Genomic DNA, 26,762 nt, shown 5'->3' on the forward strand with positions numbered 1-26,762 from the left:
ATGTGGAGGGGGATTGGGAAAGTGGGTCAGAGTAGTGGATGTACAGAATGTTTGGGATGATGGATGATGTGGGGGCTCCGGTTTCTGGTTAACAGGTCACAGGGATGTGAATCATGATGGTATTGGACTGATGGCCAAGCAGGATGATAAGGGGCCACTGGGTAGGTGTTCTCTCTTGCAGCTCCTGGCAAGAAGGTGGCCAAATCAGAAGTGGAAGCGTCCTTAGTGTACTGATCTCAGGAACAAGAGGAAGTCGGAGAGTTTTTTTTCTCTAGTTCTGAGTGGTGTGGTAGAGGAAGGCCAGTCTCATTTGGTACATGAAGCTGGGAACGCCTCTCTTGTGCAGGGGTTGTGTCGTGGTGGCCGAGGCACGAGATGTGGAGAAGTGTCTTGATCATCTGATAGCTTGACGTTGTGGTACTTTTCATAATCAAGTGACCTCTTGAAGTTACCAGTATCTGTGTCAGCTGTTAAGTTCAGTATGGTGTATGGTATTATGAAGGAAGTTTCTTAACGTGGTTCAGCAATAGGGAAATTCATACTTTAAGGGGAATGTTTATTCTGAAAGGGAGAAACTTTTGTTGGATATGAGTACATGGAATTCTTTAACATGTTGCTTATAGCATGCTGCTGCTGTGACGTTTTTCTGTGTTTCAGGTAGGCACAGTGGGACCTCCATCAGAATGGGCTTCACACATCTGTCAAATAGAAGAAGTCTGATTTGGGTGCCCATCTATTTTTCCTTCGATTTTCTTATTCCACCTGCTGACACTCGTTTTTTCTTCCACTCTTCAGGGACTCTTCACACCCACAATTTACTCTTTTCTTTCTTCACTCTCTTCATGAGCTGCCTCAGTGATATGATAGAAAATATTTTTATTGTATTAATTGATACTCAAAAGGAGAAAAGGGAAGAACAAAAGCTAAAGTTTGTTAACTATGACCTGTGGTGTTAGACACATTCACACTGTTAGCTCTTAATTTCACTTACTCCTCATAAGAAAGAAAGAGATGGTATCCTCTTTTATAGAAGGGGAAACTGAGCCCCAAAGAAATTAAGTGACTTTGCTCAAGGTTACACATCTAGTTAGAGGGACACATTCATGGTGGACTTTACAGTACTCTTTTCCCCATTACATCATTTACTCCCTAGTGTAATAAACAAGTGGCTTCTTTCAAGTGTATTTGCATTGAAAGAAGATGCTGTGTCGTCTAATAAAGGCAGCTAGCTCCCTGATCTGGCATCGTTTCTGGCTTTATCATTTCATAGCCAAGTGGCCCACTATCCTCAGCTGTAAAATAAGGCTCATTATATCTATCCCAGGGTTATGGTGATGATGAATCAGTAATGTAAGGAAGAACTGAGGAAATCGGTGCCTGGCATATTATGTGTTTTAATAATGACCATTTCCTTCCCTTTGTCATTAGTTATGCGGATTCAGAACCAGATTTCTTGTTGAAAGGGAGGAAAATAATCCATGACAATTGGTAGTGATGGACCACGGGGTAGGTGAGGGGGTTGGGAGATTTTTCAGCGTATCTCAATTTACATCAAGACCAAAAGCCCAGATCTAAAATTTGGCATTCATTTGTGAATTAGAATACATTATTATTATGCCACAGGAAAAAAAACTCCATTAAGAAAGTCCATTGATTTTGACCCCTCCTAAATAAATGTGATCTTGCCTCTAACAGGTCTAAATTAATCAAGCATTACTATGTTCAGTCTTTAAGTGTGGCTGAAGGGTAATTCAGGAACATTCAGTAATTTCCTCTCAGTAATAAGAGCTAAAGGAATTCAGCTGGAATGTGAGCTTGAGTGTAGGACAGAAATGGGAGGATGAGACTCCTAGTAAATTTCAATCCCATGTAATTGAGTCGCTGCCTCATGGAGGCCCGCGCTGGAGTCTCCTGGATGGCAGAGCTGTGAGATGATTTCTATGGCAGCCATCTCAAACTTCAGTGCACTTAAGAATCTCTAGGGATTCTTGTAAAAAGAAAAAAAAAACAACCCTTTGCTCAGAAACTCTAAGTCACTAGATATTAGATGAGACCCAGGCCTCTGCATTTCTGCAAAGCCTGTATGGTGATTCTGATGCAGAGGATCGACAAGCAACACAGAAATCCTCACCCATGGATAGAAGCTTCTCACTTGCAAAAATGCAGTTGTTTTAAGCTGGTGACCAATGGCTTCCCACCATTGTCCCTTGTTCTTGACTTGCTGCACTTGGCACCTTGTGCTGCGCATAAATGGGGGCTTGGTCTACCTTCATGGGTGAAAAGTCTTGGGAAATTTTACCTGTAAAATATTAGCACTTCAAGAAAAGGTCAGCATATGTTGTTCCTCGTATTGATGTTGGTTACATCATCATGCCGGTTACTTATATTCTATTTCTCCCTGCTTTTTGAGTCTTGATTACTCATTTCCTTTGCAATCGAATACTCAGTAAAGGAAGTTACGTGCATCACGCCTATGGCTGTATTTTCTACAAAAGTCAATAATGCTCATCTACAGTCTTTCCTTTCATCTGGGATCTCTTAGGGGCATAGAATCAGGAGTGAGTTTTATGAGCCTGGAAGAATTCATCAGATGCCATCTAGTATACCCTTTGCCTTTGGCGGGATCACATCTAAGTCAGTTTATTGCGATTGTACTTCCGAGGGGACCGGAAGTACCTGCACCTTCAGCGCAGGGACATCCCACTTTCACCCGTGTTCCATCAGCCCTGTGTCCTAGATTGCCAAGGTCATTTCTCTGGGCTTTGACTACTAATTGTAGATGACTATGAAGGCAAGAAGAGGCCCAGGTCTTTGCACTAACATCTGGAGACCTTGATGTGGTTGGCATGAGCAATGACAGGATCACTGGGAGAAAGAGGCATCTAAGTAGAGAAACTGAGACCCCAAGTGTGGATAAGAAGCTGCTGCAGGTGCGTTCTCTTTACTTAGGCAGTCCCCCTACCACCACCAAAAAACAAACAAACAAAAAACAAACAAACAAACAAAAAAAAACCAGCAAGGTAATACGGGATTCAGACAGCAGAGCTTAATGGTATTCAGGCATAATCTTTCACTTTCATATTAGCAAAGAATTCTTCTGAATCGCCTTGCTTAACCTGAGTTTTTCTATGTTAACTCCTCAGAGAGGCATTAGTAAGACCCATAGGCAAAGTTGGCCCGGAATGGGGACAAGAAAAAAGGCCAGTGTGCCCTAAATGAACGACTTGTACAAAATTGGAATTAGAACAAGTTTATATTGGGATGTGATTGCCACTCTCCCCCAGCTACCCCTGGGCAGCCCCTAATAGGGTGCCCTGTACACAGGAGGTGGTCAGTGGTGCTTATAACATGGTAAGATTCAGTGTGTCAGCGAGATAGGACCCATTTCACGTGGATTCTTTCAGTCCCAAGATCAGAATCGTGGTTTTCTTTGCTGTCTGTCAGGGGTGAATGAGGTATATCACTTCCTTGGGAATAAAAGGAGATTGTGCGCTGCGACCGAGTGGCTGTAGCACCTCCCAGAAGTGACCTGCGCTATTTGCGGAAACTACCCCGGCCCCAGCCCCGGGGCCTCAGGCATGGAGACCAATCTCTTCTGAGACACGGGAATGCGTAGGTGTTGGGGTTTCTGGTTGATGGGGGCGTTGCACTGGCCACTAGGTGGGCGGGTTTGGGGCGGTGGCAGTGTGATGCAATTCCTTGAGCGGAACAAATAGCCCAGTCCCATGTCGCGGCCGTGCCATCATCCCCTCTGGGCGCTTGGTCTTGGACTGTGGCTATTCTGGTGCTCGGGGCCCGCCATCCAGCGTCGCTCTGTGTCCACCCTGGGCTGACCGCGCCAAGGACTTGGAGAAAATGTTGCACTGACGGGAAGGAAAATCACTCCAGGGCTTTCTTTAGCATCTTGTTTGTATCTTTTGATAAATATTTATTATTCTGGTGTAAAGAAATTTCCTTCTGTGTCATATTCCATCTTCTCGGAAGAAAATATTGCGGCAAGAGGGTATTTATCATTCCACAGTTTATTCGCTTTTGCTGTTTGTTTATCCTTGAAAGGAAAACAATCCCCACATCAGGGCGCGGAGCCGTGACAGAGACAAGCCTGCAGATGTGCGCTGGGGGACACGAGGCGATGGACTCGGGCTGTGGTGGCAGTGCCGTTTTTCAGAAAATAATTCTGCCCTCCTGCTGACGGCCCTGGGGCTCTGCGTCCTCCCCGTCCGGTTCCAGGCTGCCCCCGTGCTGGGCTGTGAGGTCCCCGGAGAGTCACCGCGTTGTTGAGCCTCCGTGTCCCCCTTTGCAAAGTGAAAGATTGGTGGTGTGACCCCTAGATGTACTTCTCAGGTCTCACGGCTGTCTTTATTACCTTTTAAGAACTTGAGGCCTTTTTGGTATATGATATTAACAAGGTGAAAATCCCACAGAACCCACAAATTCTAAAAGTGTGAACTAAAAGCCGCCGCATTCCTTGCACTGCGGGTGAGCAGAAGAGAGAGATGCGGAGTGTGCAGAGGGACATGCCCTGATCCCTGCGCGACTGAGGGGGGGGGGGTCGTTCTTCCTGACGCGCACCTCTGGGGTGCCGTGCCCAGGACAGCAGGGTTCTGCCCTTGGATGAAATTACATCTCGTTCCTGCCTCGCCCTGAGCTAGATTCCCCATCTCCTTCCACTGGGCCTCGCCCACCCTTCTCCCTGCCCTCTCTTCTGCGTGGGAGTTTTTGTATCTCCGGTTAACTTTATTCTCTATTTCAGTCTTCCCCCATCTTTCCCTATTTTTATTTGTCTTACTCTTTAGACCAGACATACCTTATAGCTCTTATTTTGCTTTTAAAAAGTTCCTTCCTTGTTTTTTTTTTTTTTTAAACCTTAATTCTTAATGAACAGGGTCTTGAGATTTTTTAAATGAAGACATTATACTATATGCCCTAAACTTTTACAATGCTGCAGGGCAATTATATCTCAATAAAACTAGAAATAAAATAAAGATGGAGCTAAATTGATTTTCATGTATATGGCTTCAGATTTCCATTTTTTTTTTCTGCGTGAAAGTAGTTTGCAAAGCCAAAAACAAACAAAGCAACCCTAACCCCCAAACAAGCAAACAAAAAAGATTCTCCACCTTACTGTTAAAAGAAGATATGAGCGAAGAGAGAGATGCTGGTATAATCCCCAGAATAGGGAAATATGAACTATTTTATCACCTGAGGTTTTCAGAGGCAAGTAACCCTCGCAGTTAGAAAGGTTTCCTTCATTTTCCAGAGGACCACGGGGTTGGCGTTGGGTTTTTAGGACATGGGTCTAAGCCTGTGTAGAACTTTCGAGAAGCTTGAAGGTGGGGATTCTGGTGGGCCTGCTCACGCGGGCAGACCGGCAGCCCTCCCCATCCCATACACAGCCTTGCTTTGGACCGGGCCACTCCTTGCCTGGCTTCTCAGCATGGTGGCCTTCGTGTGAGGTTTCAGCCGATGAAACAGCTTCTCTGCTGGTCTCCTGCAACCTCTTCATTTTACAGAGGAAGACATTTCCCTACAGAGAAAAAGTTCATGTTAAGGCGTGTGTCCCTGTCATGATACATAATAATACCATTGGTACCACAATAATAGAAGTATACAGAGTATGCTGGGGTCATTGCGTTCTGCTGTAGGTGTGCAGGGTTTCACTGGGAGAAAACCGAGTGGTCTAGAAGAGGGCAGCCAGCATGAAAGGAGTCTCAGAATGAAGTCTCATGAGGCCTGGTTGAAGGGAAAGGTGGTGTTTCGTGTAAAAAGGCAGAGATGCGATTGCAGTTTTAGTGGGCAGGTAGGTGGAAGGATGATAAGGTCGTCAGAAGGGGTGTCTAGTGGTCGGAGCCATTTCACCAAGGCGCAGCGTTGTCTTGTGCATTGGTATTTCTGAGCATCTTGTGGCTGGAGCAGGCGTGCCAGTGAGGAGGGCACAGAGAAACTTCAGCATCAGCTTACAGGTTGCCTCTGATACTGACCGAAGTCTTTGGGCTCTTAGATTCTAAGAAATAATGAACTGGGAAATCATACTTTGCTTAGTTCAAAACTCACTTCACATTTCCGGATTACATTTTAAAAAGTAAACAGCTCTAAGAAGTAGTGAGATTTATTTCTACCATATAATTCAAATTGCCTTTCATGACATAAAAGGGTTGCAGAAAAATTCAATAAACACAATACAGTTTTTAACACATGATGAGCCTTTTATGAAACTACAATTTGGTGATATGTTAAAATAAATAAAGGGATGTGAACTGAGGGTTTTTAAAAATACTCAAAAGTTTTTAAATGTTAAGTATTAAGAATAAGTACACCAGCTCTTATGGGAGCATCGTCCCATAAGCCCAAAGGTTGTGGGTTTGATTTCCGGTCAGGGCGCATACCTAGGTTGTGGGTTTGGTCCCTGGTCAGGTGCATACAAGAGACAACCAACTGATATTTCTCTCTCTTGTTGATGTTTCTCTCCCTCTCTCCTCCTTCTCTCCCTTCCCCTCTCTCTAAAATCAGCATGTTCTCAGGTGAGGTTAAAAAAAAGAAGGACACCATATTTAAAATTCAATATTCTCTTTATTGAATATCAGATTACAGTTTAGAGCAAATCTATGACATCAAAGATTTTAAAAATTAAAACAGAATTTAAAAAAGATTGCACTCTTCACACTTTCCTTTAATCATCTCTAAGATCCCTCCCTGGTATCAGCAAGAGACTGTTCGGTCAGAGGATTTCTCCTCAGTGTCCTTCAAAAATTCCAAAAGTTCTGTAAAAAGTGACCTTTCTCGCTAATGTTCCACAGGAATTTCTCAATTAGAAACAGAGAAGAAAAATTTAAGGGACATTCCAATATAGCTGTAACAGCACTGATTTTTCTTCTGGAATTTCAGCATGAAGCTCTGAGCAGTCTGACTGTTTTCAGACTGAATGCACACCCAGTTGGGTAACTTTGAATTTTATGTAACATTAAAAAAAAAGTTCCTTAAAAAAAAAAAAAAAAAAAGTCCCCTCTTCTTACCCTTATCTCTAACACATGGAGGCAAAACTGAAGTGCTAAGTCTTAGTTTCAGGTGGAGAGAGGCATGGTTTTCTTACTCTTTCCCTTGAATTAGTAAGTCTTGTTTTGACCAAGAAAAAAAGAAGGTGATTTTAACATTTACATGACATTAACTAGGGGTCCTTCGTATGACTAAACACCAAACAAATCTGACAAAGTTTGAAATTCACTTTGTTTTTTACCCCTTTCTGGTAGGAAAGACTTCTGCCCTTACTTCTTCTTTCAAGAGCATTTTAAATTAGGAAGTGCTCTGATTTGATGTCTGCCGGTCCAACTACCACCCTTAGCTAATTTTAGTCCACTAGAGTTTAAGACAAAGAACTTGGGGAATTCCATATGATGTAAGATCCTAGCCTCTATAGAACTTTAGAGCTGAGTCAGATATATTATAGAGACAGAGTACAAGACTCTATTATTGATTAGAACACTGAAGCCTGCAGTTTAGTGATTTACCAAGTGTGTGTGCATCAAGCTAAAAGAAATCGGGTCAAGAACTCAGCTTTCCTGACTCCTTGTACACTAAGTAATCTCTGTCCTGTGTCATAGATAGATGTTTGGATAAAGCTTATTCTCGTCAAGAACATGCATCATGCATGAATTAATTTTATTTCAAAAATTATCACATAGTAAAGGTAACTTTTTCCTTTGGTGTAAAATTCTATGAATTTTAATGTATGTGTAGATTTGTATTATCATCACCAGAATTGAGAACAGTTTTGTTACCCTGAAAAACTTTCTTACGTCATACTCTTCCCCACTTCTTATCTCCTGGTCTCCACTGACCTCTTACTCGTCACTATCATTTTTTAAGGTTGTCTTTTTAAAAGAAATTATATTTTATTGATTATGCTATTACAGTTGTCATGATTTTTCGCCTTTGCCTTCCTCCACCCAGAACACCCTGCTACCTCAGGCAATCCTCCCATCATTGTTCATGTTCATGGGTCATGTGTATAAGTTCTTGGGCTACTCCATATCCTGTACTGTATTTTACATCCCCGTGGCTATTCCGTAACTGCCTATTTGTACTTCCTAATCCCCTCACTCCTCACCCATTCCCTTTCACCCCCCTCCCTTCTGGCTACCATTCAAACCCTCTCTGTATCCATGATCCTGTCTCTGTTCTTCTTGTTTGCTTAGTTTGTTTTTTAGATTCAATTATTGATAAATTTGCATTTATTGTCATTTTATTGTTCATAGTTTTGATCTTCTTTTTTAAAAATAAGTCCCTTTAACATTTCATGTAATAATGGTTTGGTGATGATGAACTCCTTTATTTTTTTCTTGTCTGGGAAGCTCTTTATCTGCCCTTTGATTCTAAATGATAGCTTTGCTGGGTAGAGCCGTCTTGGCTGTACGTCCCTGCTTTTCATAACTTTGGATATTTTATGCCAGTCCCTTCAAGCCTGCAAAGTTTCTTTGGAGAAATCAGCTGACAGTCTTATTGGAATTCCCCTGTAGGTAACTAACTTCTTTTCTCTGGTTGTTTTTAAGGTTCTCTCTTTATCTTTAACCTTTGGCATTTTAATTATGATGTGTCTTAGAGTGGGCCTCTATGCATCCATCTTGTTTGGGACTGTCTGTGCTTCCTGGACTTGCATGTCTGTTTCCTTCACCATATTAAGGAAGTTTTCTTTCATTATTTTTTTCGAACAGATTTCCAATTTCTTGCTATTTCTCTTCTTCTGGCACTTCTATGATGCAAATGTTGAACCTCTTACAGTTGTCCCAGAGGCTGCTTATAGATTCCTCTTTCTTTTGGAATCTATTTTCTTCTTGTTCTGATTGGTTGTTTTTTGCTTCCTTATGTTCCAGATCATTGATTTGATTCTCGGCTTTATCCACTCTACTGTTGTTTCCCTGTAAATAATCCTTTATTTCAATTAGTGTATCCTTTGTTTCTGACTGGATCTTTTGTATGCTGTTGAGGTCCCCACTAAGTTCCTTGAGTAACCTTATAACCAGTGTTTTTAACTCTGCATCTGCTAGATTGTTTATCTCCATTTCATTTAGCTCTTTTTCTGGAGTTCTGGTCTGTTCTTTCATTTGGGCCATGTTTCTTTGCTCACCTGAGCAGCTTCCCCACGTTTGTTTCTATGTATTAGGTAGAGCTGCTTTGACTGCACGTAGGGTCCAGTGGCACAGCCTCCCCTATCACCCACACTGGGTCCTTGAGGTGCGCCCTTCGTGTGGGCTGAGTACACCCTCCTCTTGTAGTTGAGCTTTGGCTGCTGTTGGCAGATCAATGGGAGGGATTTTCCCAGGCCAGTCAGCTGCAAGGACTGGCTGTAACCACTGACCAAAACCTCTGCCCTTCTCAGGGGATCAGCTGTCTAGGGGCAGGGTTGTGGTGCTCCATAGTGGTCCCCTGGGGTTTCCCGAGTGGTCCAGGCCAAGGTCGGCCCCCAGCTGTGTTTGCACGGGGCTGCGTTTCCTGAGCAATAAATAAGTCTGAGATGGCTGTTACTTGTGCTGGGCTGGGAGATTCCCAGGCAAAGCCAAGCTGCGAATCTAGGCTGGCTGCTGCTAGTGCCAGGCCTGGGGCTCACTGAGGCCAGCTGTTGCTTGTTTGAGAGGACTTAGGAAGTTGTAAAACATTAGCCAAGACCAGCCATTCATATGGAAAAGCAGCTTGGGTGGCCCCGTAAATTGGGTGGGACAGAGTCTCTGGGGATTTCTAGGGTGGGACAAACAGTGTCAGCCAGGTTGATGGAGTCTCAGATATGGTACCAGCTTGCTGGCTCTGTGGCTCTGCTTGCCTTGATACCAGACATTTCACTTTCTTCCTGTGTGCCACTGGTGCCTTTAAGGTGCTACCCTGGTGCTGGAGCTCAGAGGGAGTGAGTCTGAGTAGGTGAGTCCATGTGTGGGCTCTTTAAGAGGAACTTCTTGGGGCTCCAGCATTCTCTTCCACTGATTCAGTCCCTGCTGGTTTTTGCAGCCAGAAGTTGTGGGGACTTATCTTCCTGGCACTAGAATCTGAACTGGGGGGCCTGATATGTGAGTGGGACTCCTCACTCCAGAGATATCCCTCCCAAATTTGTATCCAGGACATGTGGATGTGGGACCAATCTGTTTCATGTTTGCACCCCTCCTACTAGTCTGGATGAATGTGGTTTCTTTAATTCTAAAGTTGTCAGACTTCCATTCAGCTTGATTTCTGATGGTTCTGAGTGATGGTTGTTTTATATTTTAGTTGTAATTTTGATGTGGTTGTGGGAAGAGGTGAGCCATGTTTGTCTACAGCACCATCATGACTGGACGTTTAAAGGTTATCTTTTAAATGGGTTCACACAACATGTCATCTTTTGAAACTGGCTTCTCTCGCTCAGCATAAGGTCTTTGAGATTCGTCTGAGTTCTTTCATGCTCAGTAGTTTGTTTTTATTGTTGGAACAAATTATTTTGTGTGCTGGAACTATATTCTAGTATTTGATTATGTGGATGTTCTCAGTTTGTTTATCCATTAACTGATTAAGGGCAGTTGGATGGCTTCAGAGAACTGATAATTGAAACATTTTCTTGAGGATGAAACAGATGGAAAAGCTTGGATCAGTGATAGAGTGACTGATCCAGTGATCGGTCCCCAATCCCATGATAATCCCAGTTTGCTGGAGCTGTGCTGATGTTAGCACTGAAAATCTGGTGTCCTGGACATCTCTTTGGACCCGTTAGTCCCTGGGGGCCAGGGCTGGTCTCTGCCTGTACTATAAAGCAGTCAGTGTTTTCTTCCTTTTTTCCCACACACAGAGAGATTTTCTCTGTTTTCTCCCTTATCAGACTTAGCTCTCAGGAAAGCATCTTATAGTCCCATGTACAGCGAGCTTCACATTTCAGATGGAGATTGTTGAGTTACCTTATATGGAAGGGGAAGTTACACAATATTTTAAGCCAGAGAATAAGAACCATTAAGATAGGGGCTTGGAGTACTTGATGGCATACAGATACAGGTGTGGAGGGTTTTGTGACGGTCTCATCACCTAGGAAATGCTTATTTCCTTCAGAAGAACTAGATGGTCAATACCCCAGCATTTTGTTGGTTCCTTGTTATTTTTATAACTAGAAGTTTGCATCTATTAAGTGCCTTCACGCATTTCAAATACTTTATCTTGTACATGAGAAAAATTGAGACCCAGATTGGTTTATTAATACTTTCAAGATACAGAACTTAGTGACAGAAGGAAGAGATCAAGATATTTTGAATTTAGTTGCTTTAAATGTGACCTGAAGTTTCTGAGAGTTCTGAGTCACTGTTAATGTGACAATGTGTTCAGTTATAGTCATACAGGTCTTTTTATAATTACAGATGGGAAAAAATATCTGCGGGGTTTGATCACTTCTCCATTTCCCTGGGGGTCAAGTCACTAGTATTGTCCTACCTTTGAAAGCAATGATGAGGTTTAATATTAATTTTTATTAGACCTCAGTGTTTGTTGTAGTTAAGACTTGGGGCTATTTAAGAGAAGATTATTTAAAAAAAGAGAGAAAGCTGTAATGAAAACATATATGAAATGAAGTCAGTGGGAGTCGATGGCAGGGTGAGGACAGAAGAGGGTGATTCAGGGAACCCCCTGGGACTTTGCAGAGGTTTCAGGGCAGAACTGAGAGCTATGAGGAACACCATGAACACAGTGGCACTACGTCAGAGCCCTGAGTAAGAAGTCAGGAGATCTGGATTCACCTTCAGTGAGTAACATCACCATTCTGAACACTGGTGGAACTTTCTGTATCATGAGATGGTTGGACTATGTGATTTCAGCTGTTACCTGTGGGTTTATGACTACAAGGGCCTTGCCTAGAAAAGGACTTCACCTTTGAAGTGACCTCTTGCCACCTGGAGCTGTGGCAGAGATGATGTGATATGTGTCAGTTCCAGATAAACCAATCATATCCCTTGCTAGCTGCCAGGCTGTGCTATGACTTTAGAAGCTGCCCTGTGGCTCTCAGCAGAATGGAGCAATCTCAGATCCTGAGGATGAGGAGAGGTCCATCTGGATGTGAAAGAGAAGATGCAGGAGAATTCCACCAACAGAATGGAAAATTCCTTATGGAATTTAAACTACAATAGCTATAGCAGCTCAAAGAAAGAGCACCCTAAAACAATTTGAAATAATGACACACTAAGTATTGAGTCAGCCATAATAAGCATGCTCTTTCATCAGATGGCTATCAGAGTGACATTCATGGGCCACTCATTGGTATTTGGTGATGGCACAGAAAGGACATTCACTTTAGAAAATATAAAAATATTGGGGTTCTCAGGTAGCAAAGCAAAAGGAATGAGACCTAAAAGATATGAGGATGCCCCTATAATAGTTCACTTTGTTGTTTTTCTTTGTTTCACAATGTGGTGAATTATATCCAGGGAGGCCAAACACATTTTTTTTTCGACATTGGTTTTTCCCTGGCTAGATGCCATGCTCCCTGGTTTCTACTAGATTTTGCTCAGGAAAGTCTTCCAATTTTATTTATATTCACCTCACAAATTAGTTTATGGGAAGGTAAAACACATGATCTCTAAGACAGGAGAAATAATGTCAGACTGGTACCTAGAAGCTGAGGTTCAGGTTTGAGTTTCCCATGCTGGTTTTGTGAATTTGGACAAGTCCCTGCATCTCTCTAGGTCTCAGATCCTTATCTGGGAAATGAGAGTTGGAATGAGTGAACTTTAGGTCCTCTCAACCACCAACATTTTATGTGTCTAGAAGTTACAAAGTTCAGTGTTAGCGACAACCTTTGGTACAGATTAGTGTCACTAATGGTGCTGCCTTCACTAATATTAACGCAGCTAACATTGATTGCTTCTTTGGCGCCAGCCTTCTTCTGAAATTCGTGTGTACATCCCAGTTATTTCTACAACAGCTGCATGTGACTGGTAGTATTATCCCCATTTCATGCACGATGAAACTGAGGCTAAGGATCAGTTAGTAGTTATGCTGACGTTCAAATCCAGGTTGTCTGACCCCAAGGCTCATGCCTTACCCTCGATACTCTATCCAATGGAAAGCTGACACCTTTATGATTTTTGAGGGGTATCTCCCAGAAGCATAGTTTTAAGGTGAGGAATACAACTACACTAAACTGATTTCAACTAGGTATGTTTGTTCACTTAGATTATTTGTTTCTGGTTAAGAGAGTAGGTCATTTATCTAGTTGTTAGTTGTTCAAGGGATCTGCAGGGATGAAAACATTAAAAAAAATCAGACTTGATAGAATGTAAGAGCAAGAGTGTTTTCGTTCGTGGGTCAGATCTCACTCCCCCTGGAAATCGCCCCCTCTCCCATCCCTCTTGAGAAGCCCGAGTTTATAGCAGGCTCCTAGTGATTATTCAGAGAGATTCACATAGCTTTGAGGAGAGTTTGGGAGGTAAAAGCCAAGTTAACTCAATCATCATCCGTATGCATATCCCTAATTGTGGAAGCGTAGATGTTATCTGAGTTGGGTGAAGGTTTATGATGTCATTATACCTTCTGGGCTGTGATGGGGGTTACTATACTTTTGAAGATTTGGTGAGTTATTCTTTCCCCCCCAGCTTTATTGGGCATAATTGGCAAATAGAAATTGTACATTTTTAAGGTATATACCTTGTTTTGGTAAATGTATACATTGTGAAATAATCATCACACTCCAGCTAGTTAATATATTCATCACTTTACATAGTTACCTATTTATTTATTTATTTATTTATGGTGGAAACACTTAAGATCTACCCTCTTGGCAGATTACTGTACAATATTGTCAAATATCATTACCATGCTGTACCTTAGATCTCCAGAACCAGGTCATCTTACATCACTGCAACTTTGTGTCTTTGACTGACATCTTCCACTTCTCCCACCTTGCAACCCTTGGCAACCACAATTCTACTCTGCGCTCTCCATGAATTTGACTCTTCTATGTTCTGCTTATAAGTGATTATATCATGTACCTGTCTTTCTGCGTCAGACTTATTTCACTTAGTATGTCCTCCAGGTTCATTTCTGTCGTTGCAAATGGCAGGATTTCCTTCTTTTTTAAGGTTGAATTATATATATCATACATATATATAAATAATACATAATTTATATATATATATATATATAATATCATATTTCCTTTAGTCATTCATCAGTGGACATTTAAGTTATTTTCATATAGTGGCTATTGTGAATAACGCCATAATGAACAGTTGCTTTTAGCTATCTGTTTAAGATACTGATTTGGTTTCCCTTGGATATACTCAGATGACAAAATTAGAACACAAGCTGTATAAAATTGTAATTGCAATGAGGGAAGGATGGGAAAAATCAAGCTCTGGCTTTAAAATATTGAATAATATAATATATAAACTGAAGATTATGACTGGCAGTTGGTATTCAAGCTTTATAAAGTCTGTGCATTGTTAGAGAGGAGTATCTAAGGTCCACTTTTATTTGGCAATAAGTACATAGAAGCTCTGTTTGATAAAAATGGCCTCTCTGGTAAAACAGACACACAACCAATGGAGCAGAATCGAGAGCCCAGAATTAAACCCACATATATATGGACAACTAATTTTTGGCCAAGGAGCCAAAATTATACATGGAGAAAAGGCAGCCTCTTGGATAAATGGTGCTGGGAAAATTGGAAAGCCACAATGAAATAATGAAAATAGATTGTTATTTGATACTATATACAAAAACTAACTCAAAATGGATCAAAGGCCTAAATATAAGACCTGAAACAATAAAATACATAGAAAAAAATGTAAGTACTAGACTTATGGACCTTGGTGTCAGAGAGGATTTTGTCAATTTGACCCCCAAAGGCTAAAAATGTAAGAGCAAAAATAAATAAATGGAAGTACATCAAACACAGAAGTGTCTGTACAGCCAAAGAAACCATCTACAAAACCAAAAGGCAACCAGTCTAATGGGAGATGATATTTGCAAACAATACCTCCTATAAGAAGCTAACTAATATCCAAAATGCACAAAGAACTCATACAACTGAACAACAAAAAAAAATCAATCCAATTTAAAAATGGGAAGAGGACCTGAACAGTTACTTCTCTGAAGAAGACATACAAATGGTCAACAGATATATGAAAAGATGCTGAATTTCACTAGTTATAAAGAAAGCGCAAATTGAAACCTCAATGAGATGCCACCTCACCTCTGTTGGAATGGCTGTTGTCAACAAGACAAGAAATAAGTGTTGGAGAGGATGTGGGGGAAAAGGAATCCTCATACACTGCTGGTGGGAATGTAAACTGGTAAGCCGCCATGGAAAACAGTATGGAGGTTCTCCAAAAAAAAAAAAATGAAAAGAAAATAGAATGACCATATAACCCAGCAATCCTTCTTTTGGGTGTCTGCCCCAGAATTTTAAAAAACATTTATTCATAAAGATATATGTACTCCTATGTTCACAGCAGCATTATTCACAGTGGCCAAGACATGGGTAAAACCAAATACCCTTCAATAGATGACTAGCTAAGAAAAACGTGGTATATATCCAATGGAACGTCTACGACTCAGCCGGAAAACGCAGTACCGCCATTTGTGACAGCATGAGTGGCCCCTGAGAGTATTATGCTAAGTGAAATAAACTAGACAGAAAAACTCAAGAACCATGTCCTTTCACTTCTATGAGGGATATAAAACTGAAAGGGTCAAATGAACAACTAAGACAAACAAATACGCATGGACACAGGGAACAAGTATGGTGGTTGTCAGAGGGAAAGAGTGTTGGGGAGGTAGGAGAGAGTAAAGAGGGTCAAATATATGGTGGTGGAAGGGCATGTGACGTTGGGTGGTGGGCACACAATGCAATATACAGATCATGGATCATAGAATTACGTACTTGAAACTTATAAAATCTTATCAACAAATGTAACCCCAATACATTTAACAAAATTAAAAAAAGGCCTCTCAGACATAGTGAGGAAGTCCTATAGACAATAGAAACATGACACACTGCGATGCTGACCAAAGTAGGAACAGAAGGCCATTAATGGAAAGGAATTTAAAAATGAGTGGAAACAAAGAAATACTTACAAAACTCACTTAAAAAAAAACTCCTTAGAAAAGAATAGTTCAGGGCATCAGCCAGATGGCAAAATTACAGATTGTCAGCTCACATCCCCCGACAGAAATAATAACTTGGCAGTCATCCATGAAAAAAGTGTCTATATAGGAAGTTGGGGATACAGGTAGAAGGTTGTAAAACCCTGGCAGAGCCCAACATGGAGGAGGAGTTTAGAAAGCAGGCGCATGCCCGGATGGCAGCCTTGTTGACCATGGTCCCAACAGTGGACCGGAAGCAGCCTTATTCCCCTGTCAAGTTGGATTTGACCCCATTCTGCATGGCCCAGGAGCATTCCTGCAGGCCTGGCTGCCAGCTACAGACTCAGCTGTGGACCCAGAAGTAGCCCCAAGCCCAAGATAGCAGAAGGATGGAAATAAAGATGAGAGCAGAATAAATCAAATAGAGAACATAAAAACAATAGAAAAAATAAAAAATCTAAGAGTTGGTATTTGAAAAACAAATACAATTGACAAACGATTAGCTGTACTAAGAAAATAAGAGAGAAGACTCAAAATCAGAAATAGAAGACATCACAGCAGAAGACCCAGAAATAAAAGGGATCATAAGGTACTATTATGAACAACTGTACTCCAATGAAGAGGATAATCTGGACAAAATGATTAAACTCCTAGAAACATACAATCTACAAAAACTAAATCAAGAATAAATATAAAGCCTTAATAGACCATTTAAAAAGAAGTCCCATTTAACACTGGTCAGCATGGCTCAATTGGTTGAGCATCAGCCTGTGAGCCAAAAGATCACAGGTTCAATTCCAGGTCAGGGCACATGCCTGGGCTGAGGGTTTGGTTCCTTGTCGGGGCACCTATGAGAGGCAACCAATCAATGTTTTCCTCTCACATCAATGTTTCTCTCTCTCCCTTTCTCTCTCCTTTCCCCTCTCTTTAAAAAAAAATGTTTTTTAAAAAGTCCCATTTATAATAAGAACAAAAAGAATAAAATACTTAGGAATAAACTTTACCAAAGAGATGAAAGTCTTGTATACTGAAGATTATAATACATTGATGAAGTTGGTTAAAGAAGATACAGGTAAGTGGAAAGACATTTCATGTTCACAGATTGGAAAAGTTAATATTGTTAAAATGCCCGTAATACCTACTGTGATCAACAGATTCAATATAATCCATATCAAAATCACATTGGCAATTTTTACAAATATTTTTAAATCCTAAAATTCATATGGAACCTCAAGAGACCCCAAAGAGCCATGCAATCTTGAACAAAAAGAACAAAGCTCAAGCCATCACACTTTCTAATTTCAAAATATGTAACAAAACTGAAATGATCAGAACAGTAAGGTACTGGTGTAGAAACAGATGTATAGGCCAATGGAACGAAACAGAGAGTCTAGGAATAAATCCATACATGTATAGTCAGCTGATCTCTTTCAGAGTGCCAAGAACACACACCCACACACTGGGGAGGGAACAGTCTCTTCCATCCTGTCAGGAAAACTCGGTAACTACTTGCAGAAGAATAAAAGTTGACCCTTATAGCTCTCACCACACACAAAATCAACTCAAAATGGACTAAAGACTTCAATGCAAGGCTGAAAGCTAAAAGTCCTAGATGAAAACATTGTGACATTGGTCTCAGCAATAATTTTTTTCAGCTATAACACCAAAAGTACAAGCAACAAAAGCAAAAGTAAAGTGGGATTGCATCAAACTGTTGTAAAAAGCTTCCAGATAGACAAGGAAACCACAGAGTGAAAAGGTGACATGCGGAGCGAGAGAAAAGATTTGCAAACTATATGTCTAGTGAAGGACTAATGTCCAAAATATATACAAAATGTATACAACCCAACAGCAAAAAATAATAACAACACAATTTTAAAAGAGGCTAAGGACCTGAATATACATTTTTCAGAAGAAAATACACAAATGGCCACCAGGTACCTAAAAAGATGTTCAACATCGCCAATCATCGGGGAAATACAAACCAAAACCATAAAGAGATATCGCCTCATGCCTGTCCGGTGGCCATCATGAAAAAGACAATTGATAAAATGTTTGTGAGGATGTAGAGAAGAGGGAACACTTCTACGCATATATTTACCATTTTCTTTGCTCATCATTTCTTCTTATGTTTCAGATTTTCTTTGTGGATTGTTTTCCCTTTTCTTGAAATACGCCCTTTAATCAGCAGTTGTTAGAGGATAACATTCAGCTTTACGTTTGCTTGAAAATGTTTTTATTCCCCCCTCATTCTTCCGTGTGAGGGCGCATGGAGAGGCTGGCAGCGTGCAGCCCCAGGGGGGGCCCTCCCCGGATCTCAGACCTGCTGGCTGCCTGATCCCAGACTTCCAGCTCCCAGAATCTGAGAAACAAACTCGTGTTGTTTATAAGCCATTCTATCTATGGTAGTTTGTTTACAATAGCCTGAACGGACTAAATCAGCACTTCTTACATTTGTCAATAAAATGAATGATGAAAACTCAAGGTGGATGAGGAAGGACTTTCACATCTTATCAGTTGTTCGTACGAAGAACTCTCTGGTGCAGAAGGGTGACATACGTGAAACCTCTTCCTGGGATGGTAGCACTAGCTGGGTGTTCTCGTGCCTTCCCTCTGCAGTCTGCCCGGAGGCTGATGTCCAACTCTGTCCTTGCCTACTAATCAGTGGCGGAAGAGAGCAAGGAAAGCGTGCAGTATCAGCAGCATTGGCACCATGCCGTTAAAGGTGGCCAGTAACCTTAAACCTCGCTTGGTGCCCGAGTGGTAAAACTGAGTCATTCATAGAATCCCACTGATAACGGTCGCTACATCTATTTGGAAGCTTCTTTCACTGCCCCTGTACTGCAGAATTTACTCACTATTTCTTTATGACTGTCAGCAATGCCCACAGACGTTGAAGAGAATGGGGTGCCAGGGAAATTTTCTGGGGCTTCTGGTCTCTAGTCCTCCTTTAGGTGGTCACTCCTCCTTTTAACATCATGGTGTAAGTATTATATTAATGGGTCCCTTCTATTTCACGAGCTCAGGCCAGGAACACCAAGCTGTGAGTGGGAGCTTCCACTCTGGAAGGTTATTACCTTTATTGAACACCTTGATAGTGGTAGACTTACTGACACGTGTGTTCTCATGAGAGTCTTATTTGAGGGGCTTGTCTAATCATCGGCGTCATTACCCAGGTAGGAAGCGGCACTGCTCCAGTGTACATGCAGGTCCTCTGCCTACGGGTCTAGTCACCTTTCCACCCAACATGGGCCAGTTGATTTTTGGTGATGCTGCTGGTCCTGGAGGAGACAGTCATGGATCTTGACTTCACAGATACTGTAGGGCGGACACAGCCATTGATCTGGGTCACCTTCTTTTCTACTTGCTGTCACTCTGAATGTTTCATTTCAGATGCTGCTACCCAGATTTCTTCATCTGATCTTCAGTTCTCTGATGGGTACTTTGTTAATCGATGTTAATTTTAATGGGTTCAAGTTTATCAGGTTGAAAAGTTCATTTTGATTCTGAGAAAGGAGTCTGGAAACTTGTGGCTTCAGAGGTAACTGGCAGGGACCTATTGTTACAGAAACAGGGGTGTTCCAAAACCCCCCAGAGTTTGCGGCTAGGGGATGGGGAGAAGGAAGCAGCTTTCAGAATGCTTCCACATGCCTGAGGCTGGTGGCTAGTGTCTTTTTTATGCAAAATGGCTTTAATGCATCCAAAGCCTCAGGTAGATGGGAGGGGACTTGGACCAGGGGACGGTATGGAGAAAGGGCACAGAGCCTGCGGGAGGTTCTGTGAATGGTCAGAACTGGTTACCGCACCCACTGCGTCAGAGGACGCAGTCAGGGATTTAAAAATAAGCCGCAGACATTTTAGCCAGGCGGACTGTGCAGATTTGACTGGGGCTGAGGCTGACTATGTGCATTTGACTAAGGCTGAGGCTGACTGTGCGGATTACAAAAGGAGTAACTGTACAGTTTACAAGGAGGCTGAGAATCCATGGGGTTCTGGATTAAAAGCTGGTGGACCCCATAACACAGACGAGGTCTCCCCAGTCAGAACTGAGTGATTGGCAGCTACTGGTAAAGCTGAACTGTGTTTGGAAAGTAGGGAAAGGGTTTCTCTGACTTTTCTAAAACTAGCCTGGTTTGGTAGGGGGGAGGCAAGGATATGTGTTTGCGGGTGTTTTAAAGAACATAAGACTTAACAGCAGAAATCCGCAAATAATCTAAATCTATATAACTGTTAAATAAACTATTCTTTTTCTTTTCACTAAACTCTGGTATTGAGAGTTATAATTCTGGCGGCGGGCAATCAGACCCCTAACTAAAGAGCCCGTGGGTTTGTTTTCAATTGGAGCAGCCCAGGGGTTCTGTAACACTATCATGTGCTTCTGGAGAAGTTCCTTAAACGTCATATGTATGAAGAAAGTAGCCTAGATCAATGCCTTTTTACCATTGCATTTTAAATCTAAGAACCTGTCTTTTCTTTCTTTCCCAGATGCAATCTGACATGGACCTCAAGGTATCAATCAGATAGAATCAGTTTACTCTGGCAGAAGCAGACCCCTGGGCAGGGGTGGGCCCAGACCACTGCCTTCTTGGCTTCCTTGTTTCCTTTATAGTGGCTTCCGAGGCGGGGATCCAGATTAGGGAGATGATCACTAAATTTCTATTATGAGTTGTTACAGGGCCTTTCTTACTGTTTACCAAATGTGTAATGCTGGGAGTTTCCAAACTAACTCTTCAGCTTTGGCAGGAGGACTGAAAGTGGAGCTTGATGCCTGGGTTTGGACCCGAGCCCTACTTCCTTTTGTCCGTGTCACCTTTGGAAAGTCACTTAATCGCTGTGCATCTCTTTGTGTCTTTAAAATAAAAATAGTAATAGTACCTGCCTCAGAGGGTTGTTGTGAAGATTAAAATCGTTCATATAAAGTAAAGCACTTAGAATAGTGCCCAGCACTATGGAGAGGGTAGCTCTTATTTTTTATCCACTTGAGGATCTAGTATTGCTGCAGAGTGAAAGGGGGTTCTTTCATGTGGTGTCCTGGTGTGAAACCCAACAACTAGTGTTGAGGAGAACAGGTCTTTATTTACAGTGTTCCACCCTGAGGAGGACAGTCAACACTTTAGCTCAGAGCCCTGTTCTCTCACGGGACCCTGCATTTCTCTTGCTCCCCAAAAGGCTAGAAGCCAAAAACATGCCCAGAAGTTCCCCGTCCCTTATCTGTCAGCTGTCTCCTTCAGGATCTGGGGTACAATGTCATCAGCCTCCATATAACAGTCCAGGAAAGCCCGTGCCATGTTGCACTGGATCATGCATGGTTCTCTCTCTGCCCTTTCAAAGGTCCTCTTGTACCTCCTTGCAAACCCTGTGGAACACCCTACTCTACCTCCTTGTAAACCACGTGGCTGTCCTCTACTCTCTGCAAACCGCGTGGTTCTCTTCCTTCCCTCTCCAAATATGGCTGCTGCCTTATTTTTAAATCCCTGACCGAGGCCTGTGACGCAGTAGGCATGGTAACTGGTTCTGACCATTCACAGAACCTTGCACAAGTCCCGTAGGTATTCTCTTTCCTCACCATTCTATGGTCGAAACCCTTCCCATCTCCTTGGGGCCTTGGAAGAACCAAAGCCATTTGCATAGCTAAGACAGTAGCTACCAGCTGTAGATATACAAAGGCATCTTGAAAGCTGCCTCCTGCCCCCCATCCCCCAACCACAGGTCCTGGGGACTTTTTCGGGGGACCTGCTCTGTAAGAGTATGGTGTAGGAACTAGAAGCTTAAAAGTGACCATGATTAACTGGCATTTGCAGAATGAGGACCTGGAAGTGCTTTCAGATGTCAGTGATCCTTGTCTCCTAAATTTGCCTTTATGGAGGCTTTCCTGGGTCCCTTTAAAATGAAGATTCTTGGACCTCTCTGCTACACTTGCCAGCATCTCCAGGGAAGCAGCCTGGAAATCTGTATTTATAGCAAGTGTCCTAGAAGAGATTTATGAACAGAGAAGCTGGGAAAATGCTACTGTGCTATCTAACTATTGCATTTCACAAATGAGAAAGCTCAGTGCCTGGGAGGAGAGAAGGCTCACTCAAGGTCAGAGTTAGTGGTGGAACGGAGACTAGAACCCAGGTCCCTGTGTTTGGTCCTGTGTGATTCTCACTGCATCTCTTTTATCTGTGGTGGCTCTGCTCTCTCTGTCCAAGTGCCTGAGGTTGGCTGTAGAGAAGGAGCTGTTTCAAGACAACTTGACTAAAAGCAGAGTTGGCTGTTGTGAGAAACGCTCACAATAAAAACTGGGACACAGGACTTGAGCAGTAAAACGAGGCCTTTATTCACGAGTCTGCAGAGCCGGGCGCACCCTCACAGCCAGGAGAATGTGCGCGCCAAATAGACAAAGGAACCTGGTTTTATAGTCTTAGCTTCCCCACCCTAAAATTGCCATTCTAAGGTGAGAGCAATTAGCTTCCCCGCCCTAACGCAACTAGTTTCCCCTCCCCTCTCCTTCTTCCCCGTTTCTCCATGACCGGATACTCAGGAGGTACAATCTAACGCGTTCATCTAAATACCCCTATTGTGATTTGTGAATATGCTAATACTGTCCACTCCCTTCCCAGAGATCCTTTAATTACATTTGCCCTTAAGACCCTTTAATTACATTTGCCCTTTGTTACCAATGACTTTGCTACTGGTTTGGGAGTCACTATGACCTTGTTTCTAACAATTTCCCCCTGTCTCTTTTGGAAAATTGACTACTCAAACCATTCTATTTATTCCTCCAAATTTAAGGAGGATTTCTTGACTTTCTTCCTCATGGTTAGGATTCCCTTTGGTCTCTCGGAGGAGGAGATTATGAAAAGTTGCTGCATCTGTTTAGTTAGTGCAGTCTCAATTAGTCTTTGAACTAAACCTCTGATGCATGGAATACAGCAGCCTAAAGCTCTGAGGACGCCTGTTACCACTATGAGGGATACCAGAGCTGATGAGATTATTCCTTTCCAGTTGCCAAACCAATTTTCTAACCATTCTGTTATGGGATTGTCAATACCTGAGTTTTCTGCTAGCTTATTTGCTAAGGTAGTTAGTCCCTGCAGAGCCTTAGTAATAGATCCATCAGGGGTCGTATTATTAGGGATAAAGGTGCAATACTGCCCCCCAAGCACTACACATACACCTCCCCTTTCCGCCAGCATCATATCCAGTGCCATCCTGTTTTCCCAAGCCACTCGACTGGTGGCATCTAATTGTTGAGCGATTCCTTCTATGGTATTCCTACTATAATTGATAAACCTCTGCTGGTTATAATAAATATAGTTTATCCAATCAACATTTTTATTAACGGTTGACCACCAGAAAAGCACTGACTCAAACCCTGCTGCTATCTGGTTTCTAGCTTTAAACTCATTTGGAACTCCTCTGGGGACCCCAATTGTGTCAATATAGATATGAGGATCAAAGGATCCACCAGGCACCACTGACCTCTTTTCCCTAACAGGGGCAGTCTAGTCTGGACCAGTTTTGGAAATGCTAGGGTAAATGGGATAGCCAATTGAACCAGGGCACAGGTTCCACTCCACCTGTCAGGTAGGATTTTCCAGAGACTCCTTTGCCCACAATACCACCAGACATCTGCTCTGGGGACTTGGAGGGGAATATAGTCGCCGGCCCCACTGTGAAGGTGGCTCGCATTTCTGGTATGAGTGCATGTTCGGAGTTCTTCTGCAGGGGTACCTGAATTCGCTTCCCACCTAGAGAGGCAAGAAGAGTAATTCATGGGCCCCACTGAGTATGAAGGGAGGGATTGAGTCCCATTACTCCTTATAGAGGGAAGAGGAGAGACAAGCTTCTGCAAGTCCCATTTCCCCATGCATTCTCATCCTGGTAGAGAGCGAGCATACAGGCGATTCCCGAGGGGTCAGAGTCCCAGCCTAGTGGAAATGGTACAACCTGTGCCTGGGGTCTCCCTGTGGTACAAGCATAACAGTTGCTTTTATTCAGGGAATTAACAGCAAATTTGACCCATTCTACCCAAGCATTTGCGTCTCCGTACCCAGTCTCTATCTCTAAGGTTTGTCTGAGATCTAATACCTTAAAAACTTTTACCTTGGCTGGATTCTTCTGGAGTCTTTTCTGAGGTGTAGCTGAGAGAAGTTAGATTTTCTAGGGAAGGAGTAGTTGTCACTAAGTGAAGACCTAGCCACCCTACTGGATTTATGTCAGATACATTTAGCTTTTAGGCCATAAACTCTGGCAGCCACATGGGGTTACTGACTTAAGGTCTGTGGCTGGTTCAGTGTCAGAAGAAGAGGGTTGCACTGGAGAGGCTGGCAGTTTCGGGAAGGAGCTCCTTGGTGAAAGTTATTTTAAGCAAAAGAGAGACCAGTTTAAAGTGAAGCCCACTGACCAACCCATGCTTCACCAACCCAACCACTTAGTTCAGCCAAACTGTTGAGTCTCATGGGGCGGCAGCGCAGATGGGCTTCTTAAGTGCAGCTTCTATGTACAGACAATCACTCAGGTAATGAGATTATAGACTTATATCCTATGAAAACAGAAAGAACACACACATGTTAATTCACACAACACAATTCACAAACCAATTTCTAAATTTGCAAGACTGTCTTATTGGGAAGACATCCAGTTGCAAGGCATTTGACATTCTTCTTGCCTGTAAATTAAGCATTGTTGATATCACAGACCTGGTTTAACTTTTGAATGAAAACAAACTTTTAATTAAAATAAACTTTATAGACACAGCTGCACTAGTTTATAGTCTACCACTGATCATTGTGATTTTCCTCAAATCACGATTTTTCTCCCTAAGATTACCCTCCTCGTTATTAAAGGGACTACATTAAGTCCAGTTTTAATTTAGCCTATTCATTTGCATAAATACAACAAGAGCAGCGATTGATATTATAAATTTTTTAAGTCTGCTTTGCTGGAACTCACACAAAGACTCTTCAGGTTGACCTTCAGTCTGCCCCCTGGGCAAGAAGCTGAGCCACACACCTGCCATCTGGCCTTGCCTGTAAAACCCATGCTTTCCCAAATCCTTTGGGTTTTCCATTGTGCCTTAAGTTTCTTCCTAGCCATTTATTAGGGAAGCAATCTTCGTTTTTTTTTTCCCTAGAAAGATTGCCATGGACCGCACAACCAGCCAAGGTGCCAGGCCTTTCCCTCATGGGCTTTCATTAGCCTAAGCATGCCTCCTTCAGGCATGACATTCCAGTCAAAGCCTCGGCTGACATAACCACCATTAGCAACTGTCTTTTTAGTTTTATGCAAAGAAACCTAATGTAATTACTTACTTCTTTAAATTGCCAAGTTCTGGAGGGATCAGGTAGGGAGAAAAATATACAGTGTGAAGGAAAATTCTTGTCCTTCTAATATTCCCTAAAATTGCATTTCCATGCCTTATACTTTCTTTTGTTCACTTTCCTACATGTGAAGTTTTTTTAATTTTCTCTGGGAAACCTCAATTTTCCTTTCAGATTATATGGCCAGTACCAATACAGAGAATTCCAGACCCTTCCTAGGCCTCAGAGAATTCTAGGTCTCCAACAGCTAAATGCCAAACCAATACAGGGAATTCCAAATGACCTTTCATAGGTCCCCAATGGCTTAATGCCAATACAGAGGTACAGTAACCATACAATTAGACCACAAGTAGTTGAGGTTTCCCTTTTCCCAGGTTTAAAAACTTTCACAACCTTTCTATACATTTTTATGACTTTCCACAGACTTTCTGCAACATTCACAAACTTTCCATATATTTACCCATTCAGATTTAACCATAACCCATTTCCAATTCTTTTCCACACTGTAAAGGACTCTACCCAAACTCAGTATTTAGCAGCTAAAATTTCCCTAGATTTGTAGATATTCTGCAGTTTTCTGAAGCTTAGACCTTGCAAACACCTGTCATGCAGCAATGACTTGAATGTTTAGACATATATCATTTTGCAAACAAAGCACATCACCTTAAGAGCATATCTAACCCACCATTTTGCCCACTTCAAAGATGGCTGCAGCATTACATGCAGCATCTTTGAAGACAGTGGCACCCATAAGTACCACCCACAAGATGGTGGCAAACCCACGTGACTTATCCACCATGGTGGAACATTCACGTGGCTTACCCTAAATGGCAGTATACCTATGAGGCTCAGTGTCCAAATCACAACCTTCATGCGGGCTCTGGAGGGAGAGACCCATTTCTCCTCCTGCAGAGGTGGAGTCATTGGCTTTGCAGTCACTTCAGAGGCCATAACCAAAAGGCGTGCTGAGAGGGAAGTCCCTTGAATCTGCAGACGGGTGGGCACTGCAGAAGCCACGCTCACCTGCAGAGGGGGCTGCGCCCCAGGAGCCTCCGATGCTGCCGCGGGAACCGCCCCTACCTGTGGAAGGGGTGGTGCCATGGGAGGCGCCTTTACCTGGGCGCAGTTTGGCGCCAAAACAGTTCCTTTGTCTCCTGGATTTAGAGAGTTAAAGAGGGCTACTTCCTCATTCTCCTCCTCTCTTCTAACATACACTTTCTGAGCTTCCCTGAAGAGTTTTTCAGTTGCTTTAATTGGCCTATTCACTTACTTTTTGCAATTTCTTACAAATATTTGGCCAGTTTCTGTTACAATGGTGACTTTTAAGAGTCCCTGTCCCACAGCATTCTCTGGATTTAGACCAGAATACTTCATTTTGTC

Source organism: Furipterus horrens, unplaced genomic scaffold, assembly GCF_987537825.1.
Source record: "Furipterus horrens unplaced genomic scaffold, mFurHor1.1.pri manual_scaffold_5, whole genome shotgun sequence".
NCBI classification, from domain to species: domain Eukaryota; kingdom Metazoa; phylum Chordata; class Mammalia; order Chiroptera; family Furipteridae; genus Furipterus; species Furipterus horrens.